The sequence below is a fragment of the Melanerpes formicivorus genome, unplaced genomic scaffold (genome assembly GCF_026170545.1).
Source record: "Melanerpes formicivorus ecotype bairdi unplaced genomic scaffold, bMelFor1.0.p_v2 SCAF_46, whole genome shotgun sequence".
Lineage (NCBI taxonomy): Eukaryota > Metazoa > Chordata > Aves > Piciformes > Picidae > Melanerpes > Melanerpes formicivorus.
In genome coordinates, this window is record NW_027142398.1 from 1,547,303 (window position 1) to 1,561,608 (window position 14,306).

Consider the following 14,306-nt stretch of genomic DNA (forward strand, 5'->3'; position numbering starts at 1 on the left):
CAAAGGGGAGAAGGAGCTTTCTACAAGCAGCAGCACAAGAGACCAGCAGCTTTTTCTGCACCAGCCTCAGTCCCTGCACAGCACGACCTCACCCCAGGGCTGCCCAGGCACACCCCAGGGGACCCAGCCCACAGCCAGGCTGGCACAGCAGTGGGGGGCATGGTGGCTTTGCCCCGTGGCAACCCCTGCCCCCAGGAGCAATCTCAGCTGCACTGAAGGCTGAGCCCACGGGGAGAGAGGCACAGTGGTGGGGGGAGAGAGGCACCGTGGTGGGGGGAGAGAGGCTGTGGGGAGCTGAGCAGCCACACCAGGAGGTCTTTAAGCTTCTCAGCGCTGCTCTCAGCAGTGTGGTGGGGAGCAGGACAGGAGCAGGGCTGAGCTTGGTGGGGCAGGGACATGGGCACGGCCAGGGGCATGCAGAGGGGTGGGGGCATGGCCACAGTGCCCCTTTGGCCGAGAGCTGAAGGGTACACTGGGCGCACTGCTGCAGGTGGCCTCTGCAAGGCCATGCAAACATGCAGGACATGGGGAAGTCTGGAGCCCAGAATGCACAGTGGGAACCTAGTCAGTGGGAGAAGTGCTTCTTGGGGGCTTGGCACTCCCATTCATCCTCTGCAGAGGCTGTGCAGCCCAGGGCCTCACACCCCCAGCCCCCTCTGCCAGCACAGGCGGCCCCTGGCAGCGCTGGAGCCCGCAGGCGGCAGCTGTCGCTCCCCCCCTCGCTGGGGTCTCATCAGGAGCCCAGGGGCAGCTTTTCTCTTGAGAACAAACACTTCTGGCCCCTGCACTCCCGACAGCTGCCCTGGCCCATGGGCAGCACCAGGTCACCCTGGCCCGTGCCCGCCCTGGGAAGCCGCTCCGAGAGCAGCTGCCGAGCCCAGCCGCCGAGCCCAGCCTTATCCTCCCCTCATTGTCTCCAGCTCACACAGCGGGGGCAGTTCTTGGCCCCAGCTGCCACCCACGTGTTCCTTTCCCACTCACAATCAGCACTGGCAAGCCCATGCCTGTTCCCACCCCATTCCCTATCAGCAGGGTCAGAGCCCATGTGGGGTACCCACCCCCCCAGCATCCCCCAACTGCTCCTTGCAGCTGCTGGTGAGCTGAGTGCTCAGCTTTGGGGACCAGGAAGGTGAGCACTCGGCTTTGGGGACAAGGAAGGATGGACCCTGCCTGAGGGCAAGGGTGGAGGTGTCTGGGGGTGGCTTCATTGCTTCTGCTCTCAAAGGAGCAGCCCCCCCACCACGCAGGGCACGGTGCAGCTGACTGACTGCCCAGCATAGCTCCAGATGGATTTCTGTCCTCTCTGCTCCCTCAGTGGATCTTCAGAGGATGCTTTGCATCACAATTGAGATATATTCTTTTTTTCCCAGGTAGTTTGGAGGGACAGATTCAGGGTGATGATCTCCCAGGTTGTTTGCAGGGACAGATTCAGGGTGATGATTTCCCAGCCAGCTTGCAGGGACAGATTCAGGGTGATGATTTCCCAGGTTGTTTGCAGGGACAGATTCAGGGTGATGATTTCCCAGGGTGTTTGCAGGGACAGATTCAGGGTGATGATTTCCCAGGGTGCTTGCAGGGACAGATTCAGAGTGATGATTTCCCAGCCTGCTTGCAGGGACAGATTCAGGGTGATGATTTCCCAGGCTGTTTGCAGGGACAGACTCAGGGTGATGATTTCCCAGGCTGCTTGCAGGGACAGATTCAGGGTGATGATTTCCCAGGCTGTTTGGAGGGACAGATTCAGGGTGATGATTTCCCAGGGTGATGATTTCCCAGGCTGTTTGCAGGGACAGACTCAGGGTGATGATTTCCCAGGCTGTTTGCAGGGACAGATTCAGGGTGATGATTTCCCAGCCTGCTTGCAGGGACAGATTCAGGGTGATGATTTCCCAGGCTGTTTGGAGGGACAGATTCAGGGTGATGATTTCCCAGGGTGATGATTTCCCAGGCTGCTTGCAGGGACAGATTCAGGGTGATGATTTCCCAGGGTGCTTGCAGGGACAGATTCAGGGTGATGATTTCCCAGGTTGCTTGCAGGGACAGATTCAGGGTGATGATTTCCCAGGGTGATGATTTCCCAGGCTGCTTGCAGGGACAGATTCAGGGTGATGATTTCCCAGGCTGCTTGCAGGGACAGATTCAGGGTGATGATTTCCCAGGCTGCTTGCAGGGACAGATTCAGGGTGATGATTTCCCAGTCTATTTGCAGGGACAGATTCAGGGTGATGATCTCCCAGGCTGCTTGCAGGGACAGATTCAGGGTGATGATTTCCCAGCCTGCTTGCAGGGACAGATTCAGGGTGATGATTTCCCAGTCTATTTGCAGGGACAGATTCAGGGTGATGATCTCCCAGGCTGCTTGCAGGGACAGATTCAGGGTGATGATTTCCCAGCCTGCTTGCAGGGACAGATTCAGGGTGATGATTTCCCAGGTTGCTTGCAGGGACAGATTCAGGGTGATGATTTCCCATGGTGCTTGCAGGGACAGATTCAGGGTGATGATTTCCCAGGCTGTTTGGAGGGACAGATTCAGGGTGATGATTTCCCAGGCTGTTTGCAGGGACAGACTCAGGGTGATGATTTCCCAGCCTGCTTGCAGGGACAGATTCAGGGTGATGATTTCCCAGGGTGCTTGCAGGGACAGATTCAGGGTGATGATTTCCCAGGGTGCTTGCAGGGACAGATTCAGGGTGATGATTTCCCAGCCTGCTTGCAGGGACAGACTCAGGGTGATGATTTCCCAGGCTGCTTGCAGGGACAGATTCAGGGTGATGATTTCCCAGGCTGTTTGGAGGGACAGATTCAGGGTGATGATCTCCCAGGCTGTTTGGAGGGACAGACTCAGGGTGATGATTTCCCAGGCTGTTTGGAGGGACAGATTCAGGGTGATGATTTCCCAGGGTGTTTGGAGGGACACATTCAGGGTGATGATTTCCCAGCCTGCTTGGAGGGACAGATTCAGGGTGATGATTTCCCAGGGTGTTTGCAGGGACAGACTCAGGGTGATGATCTCCCAGGTTGTTTGGAGGGACAGATTCAGGGTGATGATTTCCCAGCCAGCTTGCAGGGACAGATTCAGGGTGATGATTTCCCAGCCTGCTTGCAGGGACAGATTCAGGGTGATGATTTCCCAGCCTGCTTGCAGGGACAGACTCAGGGTGATGATTTCCCAGCCTGCTTGCAGGGACAGATTCAGGGTGATGATATTTTTTTCCCCCAGGGTGTTTTAGTGGGACCTGAGCCTCAGACCCTTGAAAGCTGCAAGTAAAAGCAGCTGGATCCCAAAAGGGCTTTAAAATCACTAAATTAAGGCAATCTTTAATAACTATTCTTTAAGGGGGCATTGAAATCAAGGCTATCAGCCAAGCCAGACATCCTCCAGAGCAGGAGCTGCTAATGGAGCAGGGGAGGGTCTGTGAATTGCATTCCACCTCTCCAGGGACTTTTCCTCAAATTATAATGGCTTTTTCTCGTCTTTTATCCACCCCACCCCCCCACCCCCTTTATTAAGTATGAAACCCACCTAATTAGCACAATGACAGCCTTTAATGAGGCCCTGGCTGCTCTCTGCAGCTCTGAGAGGGGTGGGGAGTTGAGCAGGGACAGGACAAGCTTTACAGAAACCTCCCTGCCCCGTGGAAGGCAAAGGAAGCTTCAGCTCTCAGGTGGAAGAGAAACCTCTGCTCCTGGGGTCTGCTAAGCCTGGGTGGGATCAAGCACCCTGGAGTTCATTAGATGCCAATAATGGTCACCCAAGCACTGGGGATTGAGAAACTGGCACTCAACTGCTGCTCACTGTGCACCTGGCACTGGCAGAGGGGAGCAGGCTGGGGATGGTGCCAGCTCTGCCTCTGCTGAATGAGCTGGGCTGGGAAATTCACCACCACCAGTTTGGGTGGGCAGGAGGAAGGGGAAGGTTGGAGGGGGAAGGTGTTTGGTGGCTTTGGTGCTTGCAAGATCCCACTTCTGCTGGGGGTGGCCAGGCTCCTGCTTGGGCAAGGGCTGCATGAGCAGCACAGCTCCTGTTCAGCTCCTGCTCACCAAGGGCTGCATGAGGAGCACAGCTCCTGCTCAGCTCCTGCTCACCAAGGGCTGCATGAGCAGCACAGCTCCTGCTCAGCTCCTGCTCAGCTCCTGCTCACCAAGGGCTGCATGAGGAGAACAGCTCCTGCACAGCTCCTGCACAACTCCTGCTCACCAAGGGCTGCATGAGCAGCAGAGCTCCTGCACAGCTCCTGCTCAGCTCCTGTTCACCAAGGGCTGCATGAGCAGCACAGCTCCTGCTCAGCTCCTGCTTGGGCAAGGGCTGCATGAGCAGCACAGCTCCTGCTCAGCTCCTGTTCACCAAGGGCTGCATGAGCAGCACAGCTCCTGCTCAGCTCCTGCTCACCGAGGGCTGCATGAGCAGCACAGCTCCTGCTCACCAAGGGCTGCATGAGCAGCACAGCTCCTGCTCAGCTCCTGCTCACCAAGGGCTGCATGAGGAGCACAGCTCCTGCACAGCTCCTGCTCACCAAGGGCTGCATGAGCAGCACAGCTCCTGCTCACCAAGGGCTGGCTGAGCAGCACAGCTCCTGCTCAGCTCCTGCTCACCAAGGGCTGCATGAGGAGCACAGCTCCTGCACAGCTCCTGCTCACCAAGGGCTGGCTGAGCAGCACAGCTCCTGCTCAGCTCCTGCTCACCAAGGGCTGCATGAGCAGCACAGCTCCTGCACAGCTCCTGCTCACCAAGGGCTGCATGAGCAGCACAGCTCCTGCTCAGCTCCTGCTCACCGAGGGCTGCATGAGCAGCACAGCTCCTGCACAGCTCCTGCTCACCAAGGGCTGCATGAGCAGCACAGCTCCTGCTCAGCTCCTGCTCACCGAGGGCTGCATGAGCAGCACAGCTCCTGCTCACCAAGGGCTGCATGAGGAGCACAGCTCCTGCACAGCTCCTGCTCACCAAGGGCTGCATGAGCAGCACAGCTCCTGCTCACCAAGGGCTGGCTGAGCAGCACAGCTCCTGCTCAGCTCCTGCTCACCAAGGGCTGCATGAGGAGCACAGCTCCTGCACAGCTCCTGCTCACCAAGGGCTGGCTGAGCAGCACAGCTCCTGCTCAGCTCCTGCTCACCAAGGGCTGCATGAGCAGCACAGCTCCTGCTCAGCTCCTGCTCACCAAGGGCTGCATGAGCAGCACAGCTCCTGCTCAGCTCCTGCTCACCAAGGGCTGGCTGAGCAGCACAGCTCCTGCTCAGCTCCTGCTCACCAAGGGCTGCATGAGCAGCACAGCTCCTGCACAGCTCCTGCTCACCAAGGGCTGCGTGAGCAGCACAGCTCCTGCACAGCTCCTGCTCACCAAGGGCTGCGTGAGCAGCACAGCTCTTGCACAGGTCCTGTTCACCAAGGGCTGCATAAGCAGCACAGCTCCTGCACAGCTCCTGCTCACCAAGGGCTGCATGAGAACAGCACAGCTCCTGCTTGGGCAAGGGCTGCATGAGGAGCACAGCTCCTGCTCAGCTCCTGCTCAGCTCCTGCTCACCAAGGGCTGCATGAGCAGCACAGCTCCTGCACAGCTCCTGCTCACCAAGGGCTGCATGAGCAGCAGAGCCCAGCCCCTTCCACACCCCCTGTCTGTGCCACTGCTGAGCAGATCCAGCTCCCCTGTAATGCAGAGATGCTGGGGCTGCCCCACACGGCTTAGCCTACAGAGAGGATTTGCTCTGCTCATCACCAAGAGTGCTTTTCCTGGAGCTGCTCCTCACCCTGTTCCCCGCCCCCCCTCCAGAGCTGACACCCCAGATGGCCTCCAGAAGGCTTCAAATGTGCCTGTAATTAAAGAGCCTTGATTTTCAAACCCATTTCACAGCTTATTCTCCTGACAATGAGATGGAGCTTCTTAGGCTAATGCTGGGCAAGAGGAAAGGCAAACACAGGCTGCCTGCTGCCCCTCCTGCTTTCCTCTCCCACTGGCAGGAGGTTTATTTGCTGGGGCTGAGGAGCCCACGTGCTCTGCAAATCCACACTGCCGCTGAAGCCTCCCCGGGGCCAGCGCTCATCTTCCCCTCACCGCTGCTGGGCTCTGTCCCCGTTCCCCATCCCTGCTGAGGCACCCAACCAACCCAAAGGGCTGTGGCTGGAGCCTGAGCAAACCTCACAAATTCCCCTCAGTCCCCCTGGTGCCGAGTCCAGCAGGAAAGAGCCCAGCAGGAAAGAGCCCAGCTGCCAGATCCTTGCTGAGCTCAGAGCCCGTTTTCCTCCAGCCCAGTGCGGCTGTACCAGCTCCAGCACCTCCCAAACCACCTTCCTCCTATTTTTAATCAGCAGCAGAATCTCTCCCACTCCTCCAGGCAGCGTTTCTGGAACGTGGCCTCTGCCTCTGCAGCACCCCTGGCTCTGCAGAATGAGGCTCTGGTTTAGCTCTCTTCCCTTTTGTCCCAAGTTCATTGGTACCCACGTGGCATCTCCGGTGGAGGAGTGCTCCCCCTTCCAGCTGGCAGGGAGTCTCCTGCACCGGCTTTAAAGCATCGCCACAAAAGACTTCTCCGCAACAATTTGCCTCAGCCAAGGCTGGGCTCTGGCAGGGCCTGGGGAGCACCCTCAGCTCTGCCCAGGCTTCCTGCTGGGGCTGAGTGTCCTCATCCTCCTCCCTGGCTGGTCCTGGCTGGGTGCTGGCCCTCTTCAGTGGCTTTCTCATCTCCCTGGCTCTCAGGAGCACTGCCTGCAGCGGTGGTGTTGAGCAAAGCCTCTGAGCTGGCTCAGATTTCTTGGCTTCCTCCAAGGAGGAAAGGGAAAGGGGGGAAATCAATACCCTGGGAAGAAGAAAGGGCTGAGCCTGTGTCACTCCTCACCTTGGGCAGGCTGGAGGTTAACTCAGGGAGCACACCCTGACATGCTCTAAATGCTCACTTAAACCCCACCAGAGCCAGCAGGACACAGGCTCCAGGCTCTGGAAAGGAAGCTGGGGGGGAGGGGGTGTCCCTCCTCCATCCTGTGCACCAAAGCCCACCCAGGAACCTCTGCCAGCACTGTGCAGAGGGAGAGCAGCCTAGGGCTGCCTTTGCTGACCAGCCTTTGCCCACAGGGTGGCAGGGGGAGCCCCTTGGCAGAGAGCAGAGCCGGCTGCTGGTGGCTGCCAGCTTTACCACACAGCCTCCCTGCTGCCTCCGGCCCCGCTGTGCTTTCTGGGGGGCTTGAGGGGGGGTCCCACTGCTCAGATGAGGATGGAGAGCTGCTCCCACATTCAGAGGCTGTGCCAGCAGCTCAGGCTGGACCTTCCCAGGGGGCTCCACTGCGTTCCCCACATCGGGCTGGAGTCAGCGGCGTGGCGTTCCCAGCCTGCAGCTAACGAACCTGACATCCTGTCGGGTTTAATTAGTCCCTTTGCTCTGGCAGTGACACAGCCTGGCTGGAGGCTGGCAGAGCAGGGCGGGGGGGCTGTCACCTCCCAGGGCTCTGCAGGCAGAGGGGAGCACCAGGAGGAGCCCCTGGGGCTGAGCTGAGCAGCTGCCCAGCAGAGCAGTTGCTTTATGCTCAAACGCATATGCTCACAGCAGCCTCCCTCTGCCTGCCTGGGGGAGCTGCACGGGCACTCCAAGCCCTCCCGTTGGCTTTGCTCTGTAACAATCTTTTGGGGCTGGACAAGCTCCTCAGAAGCCTGCCTGGGTGTCTCCAGAGAGCAGGAACGTTGCAGAGTATCTTTCACCCCTGCCCCAGACCGAAGGCATTGCAGCACCTCATGCAGCGCCCCACAAAATGAGCTCCCAGAGCTCAGCATCTTGCAGCAGTGTGGGCAGAGGGGGAGGCAGGCAGTGGTGAGACTGGCAAGGAGCAAGCTCCCTGTGCTCATAGAATCACAGAATTGTCAGGGTTGGAAGGGACCTCAAGGCTCAGCCAGCTCCAGCCCCGCTGCCATGGGCAGGGACACCTCACACCGCAGCAGGTTGCTCACAGCCACATCCAGCCTGGCTGCAAACACCTCCAGGCAGGAGGCTTCCACCACCTCCCTGGGCAACCTGTGCCAGGCTCTCACCACCCTCCTGGGGAAGAATTTCTTCCTAACATCCAATCTGAATCTCCCCACTTCTAGTTTTGCTCCATCCCCCCCAGTCCTATCACTCCCTGGCACCCTCAGAAGTCCCTCCCCAGCTTTCCTGTAGCTCCCTTCAGATCCTGGAAGGCCACAATAAGGTCTCCTTGGAGCCTTCTCTTCTCCAGACTGCACAACCCCAGCTCTCTCAGTCTGTCCTCACAGCAGAGCAGCTCCAGCCCTCTGCTCCTCCTCGTGGCCCTGCTCTGGACACCTTCCTGCACCTCCAGATCCTTCCTGTAATAGAGGCTCCAGAACTGGTGACTCTGCTAACCTTGTCCAGCCCAGCAGCTCTCCTGGCAGCCAGCACCAATGGCCAAGGCAGACAGGAAAAGTGTCCTGGGGTCTTGAGGGATCTCACCTCTCCCTCACCCCTGTCAGGCTGAGAAGAGCAGCTCCAGTTCCAGGAGCCATGGCCACCAACATCCCTGCAGAGCCCAAGGCATTCCCTTCCCCAGGGCCATGATCATGGAAGGCTGAGGGTGCTCCTCACGTTCTGGGGTGACTCAGCTGCAGCTGCCCTGAGCTACCTGCCCAGACCTTCTCCTCCTGGTCTCCCATTCTGCTCCAGAGCAGTTACTGGGAGCTGGCAGCCCCCAAGCACTCAGCCAGGCTCTCCTGCAGGCAGCTGCCTGAGCTCCTGCTCCTTGTGTGGAAACCTCCATGGGCAGCTCTGTGCTGAGTTTCCTGCACCCTGACTCCAGCTCTGCCTGCCAAAGGAGGGATCAGCTCCTCTGGATTCTGAAGGGGATCTTTCCAGTCCCTGCTCACCTGGTTTTCAGCCCCCTCACTGGTGGGAGGTGCTGTTGGCAGTGCCTGAGCTCTTCCCAGGCTGTGCTAGTTGCCTTTTTGAGGTGGCTCCCCAGATGGAGGGCAGCAAACCCTCTGCTTGCAGCTTGCAGCCACAGAGCCTTGGGAAATTCACTGGAGATGGGATGCACTGCCAGGAAAAGTGGAGCAGGAGTCCTCCTTCTGCAGAGATTTATGATCCCTCTAAATCCCTCAGGGCTGGGCAGGATGAGCCACACTCACCCAGCCTAAAAACAGCAAAACCTGTGGTGTCTTCCAACCCCCAGCAGTGATTCCTCCTCCTCCTCCTGCGCTGAGGAGCACTGCTACAGCCCAAAGCACTCCAGGACCTCTCACCTCCACCAAGCCAAGCCCTGGGTGCAGGAGCAGCCCCAGGCTGCTGATGGTGACAGTGGCAGCATGGTGGTGAGAGCTCTGCCATCCCACCTGGGCAGGAGGGACCTCTGTGCCCCATGCTGAGGGGGTGAAGAGGAGGTGGTCCTGCCCTTGGTGTGTTTAAACCTCCTCCAGGAGAAGCTGGCACTGCTGCAGCACTCAGAGGTACATTTCCCCAGATCCCTGGCAGAGGGGATTATGTTCCCAGCAGGGGCTCAGGGCTGGGGGGGGCAGGTTGCCATAATATGATTGCATGTGACAAGTGTAATTAGATGTGACACATCTTCCCAACATCACACTGCCTTGGAGCAGCACAGACAAGCTGAAAAGGAAAGAGGAACAGAGAGAGCCACAGCTCTCTGCACGTCACAGCTGGGGGAACAAAGCCAAGCACCAAGTGAAGGACTGTTCAGGGCTTCCTTTGGGAGACAGCAGAGTCCTGAACACCACACTGGCAATGAATGATTTAGATGCCAGCCCTGCAGTGGGAGCCATCTGGCCAGATGCCTTCACCCTTAGCAGAGCCCCCTTGGAGCTAGCAGCAGGAGGAAGGAGCACAGCATCATAGAATCATAGAATCAGTGAGGTTGGAAGTGACCTCAAGGAGCATCAAGTCCAAGCTGTCACCCAACACCTCCTGACTGACTAAACCATGGCTCCAAGTGCCACATCCAATCCTCTCTTGAACACCTCCAGGGATGGACTCCACCACCTCCCTGGGCAGCACATTCCAATGGCCAATTATCTTTCTGGGAAGAATTTCTTCCTCACCTCCAGCCTAAACCTCCCCTGGCACAGCTTGAGACTGTGTCCTCTTGTTCTGCTGCTGCTTGCCTGAGAGAAGAGACTAACCCCCTCCTGGCTACAACCTCCCTTCAGGGAGTTGGAGAGAGCAAGAAGGTCTCCCCTGAGCCTCCTCTTCTCCAGGCTAAGCAACCCCAGCTCCCTCAGCCTCTCCTCCCAGGGCTGTGCTCCAGACCCCTCCCCAGCCTTGCTGCCCTTCTCTGAAGGGCAATGTGTGAACTGCCTGCTGGAGACAGGCTCCAGCCCCTGCCCTCAACCAGCAGAAAGGAACAGAAATTCCTCCTGCTGGCACTTGGCTTCCCAAGTCATTTAGTTTCCTCTGGGATTAGCACATGAAGCCTGCAGTGTCTGTGGAAATGGATATATTGGTGAATTGATAGCTTTGGTCCAGGCTGATCCAGCCTCATCCTCACAGAATCTGGATTCATAGAATAGGTTGGGTTGGAAGGGACCTCAAGGCTCAGCCAGCTCCAACCCCCCTGCCATGGGCAGGGACACCTCACACTACAGCAGGTTGCTCACAGCCACCTCCAGCCTGGCTGCAAACACCTCCAGGGCTGAGGCTTCCACCACCTCCCTGGGCAACCTGTGCCAGGCTCTCACCACCCTCCTGGGGAAGAATTTCTTCCTAACATCCAATCTCAATCTCCCCTCTTCTAGTTCTGTTCCATTCCCCCCAGTCCTATCCCTCCCTGACACCCTCAAAAGTCCCTCCCCAGCTTTCCTGTAGCCCCCTTCAGATCCTGGAAGGCCACTTCAAAGGCAAGTTGGATGGAGCCTTGAGCAACCTGGTCTGGTGGGAGCTGCTCGTGGGAAGGGGTTGGAAGTAGATGATCTTGAAGGTCCCTTCCAACCCAAAGCATTCAATGGCTCTGATTTGCTGTGACCTTCCATTACAGTCAGTTCTGGTTTCTCTAAGGCAGATGTGGAATGGAATGGAATGGAATGGAATGGAATGGAATGGAATGGAATGGAATGGAATGGAATGGAATGGAATGGAATAGAATAGAATAGAATAGAATAGAATAGAATAGAATAGAATAGAATAGAATAGAATAGAATAGAATAGAATAGAATCAGTCAGGGTTGGAAGGGACCACAAGGATCATCCAGTTCCAACCCCCCTGCCATGGGCAGGGACACCCCACACTAGATCAGGAATAGAATAGAATAGAATAGAATAGAATAGAATAGAATAGAATAGAATAGAATAGAATAGAATAGAATAGAATAGAATTAACCAGGTTGGAAGAGACCTTCAAGATCATCAAGTCCAACCTCTCACCCCACACCATCTAATCAACTCAACCATGGCACCAAGTGCCTCATCCAGGCTCTTCCTAAACACCTCCAGTGATGATGACTCCACCACCTCTCTGGGCAGCACATCCCAAGGGCCAAGCTCTCTTTCTGTGAAGAGCTTCCTCCTAGCATCCAGCCTAGGTTGATGTTGATGAGCTTCAAGCTGCAGCCCTGCTCGTGTCCCCCCACATGGCTCAGAGATGGAGCCTGAGGGGAAGGAAAACCTCGGGGCTAAAAGAAGCCCCGGGGGGAAGCAGTGAGGCTCTGGAGCTCCTGGAGAGAGCTCAGTGCTGGCACAGCTGAGGAGCCCAGGGAAGAGAGGGAAGAGGGAAGGAGTTAAAAGCTGTCTGCAGGCAGAACAAAACCGCTGCTGCTGCACTCGTCGTGCTGGCTCCGCTCCCCTAATTACGTTATTTAACAGGATACCCTCTCATTGAGTTTAATTACTCACATCATTTGGGAAGTAATTCACAGCACATCCCTGCAGGGTGCATGAGTCTGAGTCGGGAACAATGTGCTCAAGTCTTCCTAGCTACATGAAAGGGGAGGATGGAGAGGATGAGGCTCAGCCCAGCAGGCACCAGGAGAACGTTGGCCAGGGAGGGTTCTTCCTCCCGGGGAAGGGTTGTCCCCAGGGCAGAGCCTCCAGCCCGTGCCCCCCACCAGCCCTGCGGATGAGAGCAAAGCTGGGGTCACACTGCAGTGAAATGTTCGTCGGGAGGAGAGGAGGCTGAGGAGAGAGACCTCCTTGCTCTCTACAGCTCCCTGACAGGAGGTCGGAGTGAGGTGGGGTTGGGCTCTTCTCCCTAGCATCCCGTGATAGAATGAAAGGAAAGGGCCTGGGGAGGGTTAGGTTGGAGATGAGGGAGAATTTCTTTGCTGCAAGCGTGGTGAGGGCTTGGCACAGGCTGCCCAGGGAGGTGGTGGAGTCCCCACGCCTGGAGGTGCTCAGGAGGTGTGTGGCCATGGGGCACACGGGGCCGTGCCTTGGGGGCCATGGTGGGGTTGTGTTGCCCGCTGGACAGGACGATCTTAGTGGCCTTTTCCAGGCAGTTTGTCACCCGTGGGGATGGATGCCCAGCCCTGTCTGGACAGCCATCCCCTCTCCCACCTGCAGGGCTCCCTCACCCCAGTGGGATGTTGAGGATTCCTGCTGCAGCCCCAGCCCCCAGCTGCCGCCGGTGGCGGGCGGCTGAATGCCATTCACGCAGCTCCTTGTCCCCCCCCGTCCCCGTCCCCGTCCCCCCTCGCCGAGCAGCTGCAGATTAATTGTCCCTTTGATAGGGGTGGGTTCCTGCCAGGGACGATTCACTCGTGTCTGGCTGACAGGCAGAGCCTCATCCCCCCCTACCCCTTCTCCCCCCCAGCACACCCAGACAGCAGCTCACTGCCCGCAGCCCTCCCTCCAAAGCACCCCCGGAGCAAAGAGCTGCTCTTGATCCCCAAGGAGCCTTCATCCAACAGCTCCCCTCGCTGCTGACCGCTCAGAGTGCTTTGATCCCCACCTCCCCCTCCTGCAATATTGCTGTTTTCCCTCCAGAACAGAGCAGCAAACCAGGATCTGTGCGCTCCCCCCCCTCCCTTCCCGCCCCCTCCCCACCCCAGCACCCACTTGTTTGGTTTCTCCACCGTCTTTTGTCAAGTTCCCGACTTAATTAGGATGCAAACAAACCCCAGAGGAATGTTTAATTAATATTATAAGGCAACAATGGGATGATTAAGCAAGTCTGGGCAGCTGCTATTTATACACAGGGCATGTGGCACTTGTTGGGGGCAGAGTGTGTCAAGGAAAAAGAAAGAAATCATTCCAGGGACCTCTCTGTGCGATTTTTATTGCTTGTTTTAATTGTCTGCTGCAGCCCTTTTCTTTTCTTTGTGTTTGCTCAGGCAGAGCAAGGCACAGGGGTTTCGCTCAGAGTCTCTCGTTCAGCTTAATTACAGAGCAAGAGCCTTCCAGGGGGAGCCTCCCTCCCACCCCTGCTCCTCTTCCACAGCCACCAGGTCTCCAGAAAGAACCCAGCCAGAAGCTTTGGGCAATGGATGCCCTAAAAGTGGTCCAGGAATAGCATCAGGGAGGCCACTTCAAGCAGAAAGAAAAATACCCCCGAGGACAGAGGCTTTCAGGGCTGGAGAGGCTGTGCCAGGAGCAGCAGCACCCCCCCTGGCTGCCCCATCCAAAGGGATGCATGGAGCTGCGAGGTGTCTGCAGCACCACCTCCCACCCCCGGGGAGCTAGATGTGCTCCTCAAAGGGTTCAGTGATGCTCTCCTTGACAGCAGCTCCGTGGCAAAGGGGTTTAGGGCATTTGCTGTTTACAAACCCTCTCTTCTTTGCTGCTCAGGAGGCTGCATGCGACCTGAAGTAATTGGTTTGCTTTTGCCTTGGACTGAAGCTCTTTCTGCAGCTCCTAAAAATAAACACTGGATTTCTTCTGCTTCCCAGAGAGCCACCTCCACCAGGAGCAGTCACCACACAGCTGATGAGAAATGAAAGGAAGTGGGAAATCCAAGGGCAGTGAAACGAGAGCCGGCACCAGCATCCCCCAGCCCTGCAACTCGGGTAACACAGCACCAGAACTCCTACATTCCCAGGGGAAAACACCCAGCTTCCAGAGGAAGGGAACACTGCTAGTCCTGGGGCCCAGCCCCATGAGCTGCCCTTGTGCCTCCTTTCCTGCAGCCCAGGACTTGCTGTGCCGTCCCTGCTGCACCCTTGCCCAGGCTCTGGCTCCCTGCTCAGCCCAGGCTCTGGCTCCGTGGTCAGTCCAAGCTCTTGCTCCCTGCTCAGCCCAGGCTCTGGCTCCCTGCTCAGCCCAAGTGCTGGCTCCATGGTCAGTCCAAGCTCTGGCTCCCTGGTCAGCCCAGGTGCTGGCTCCCTGCTGAGCCCAGGCTCTGGCTCCATGGTCAGTCCAGGCTCTGGCTCCATGGTCAGCCCAGGCTCTGGCTCCAT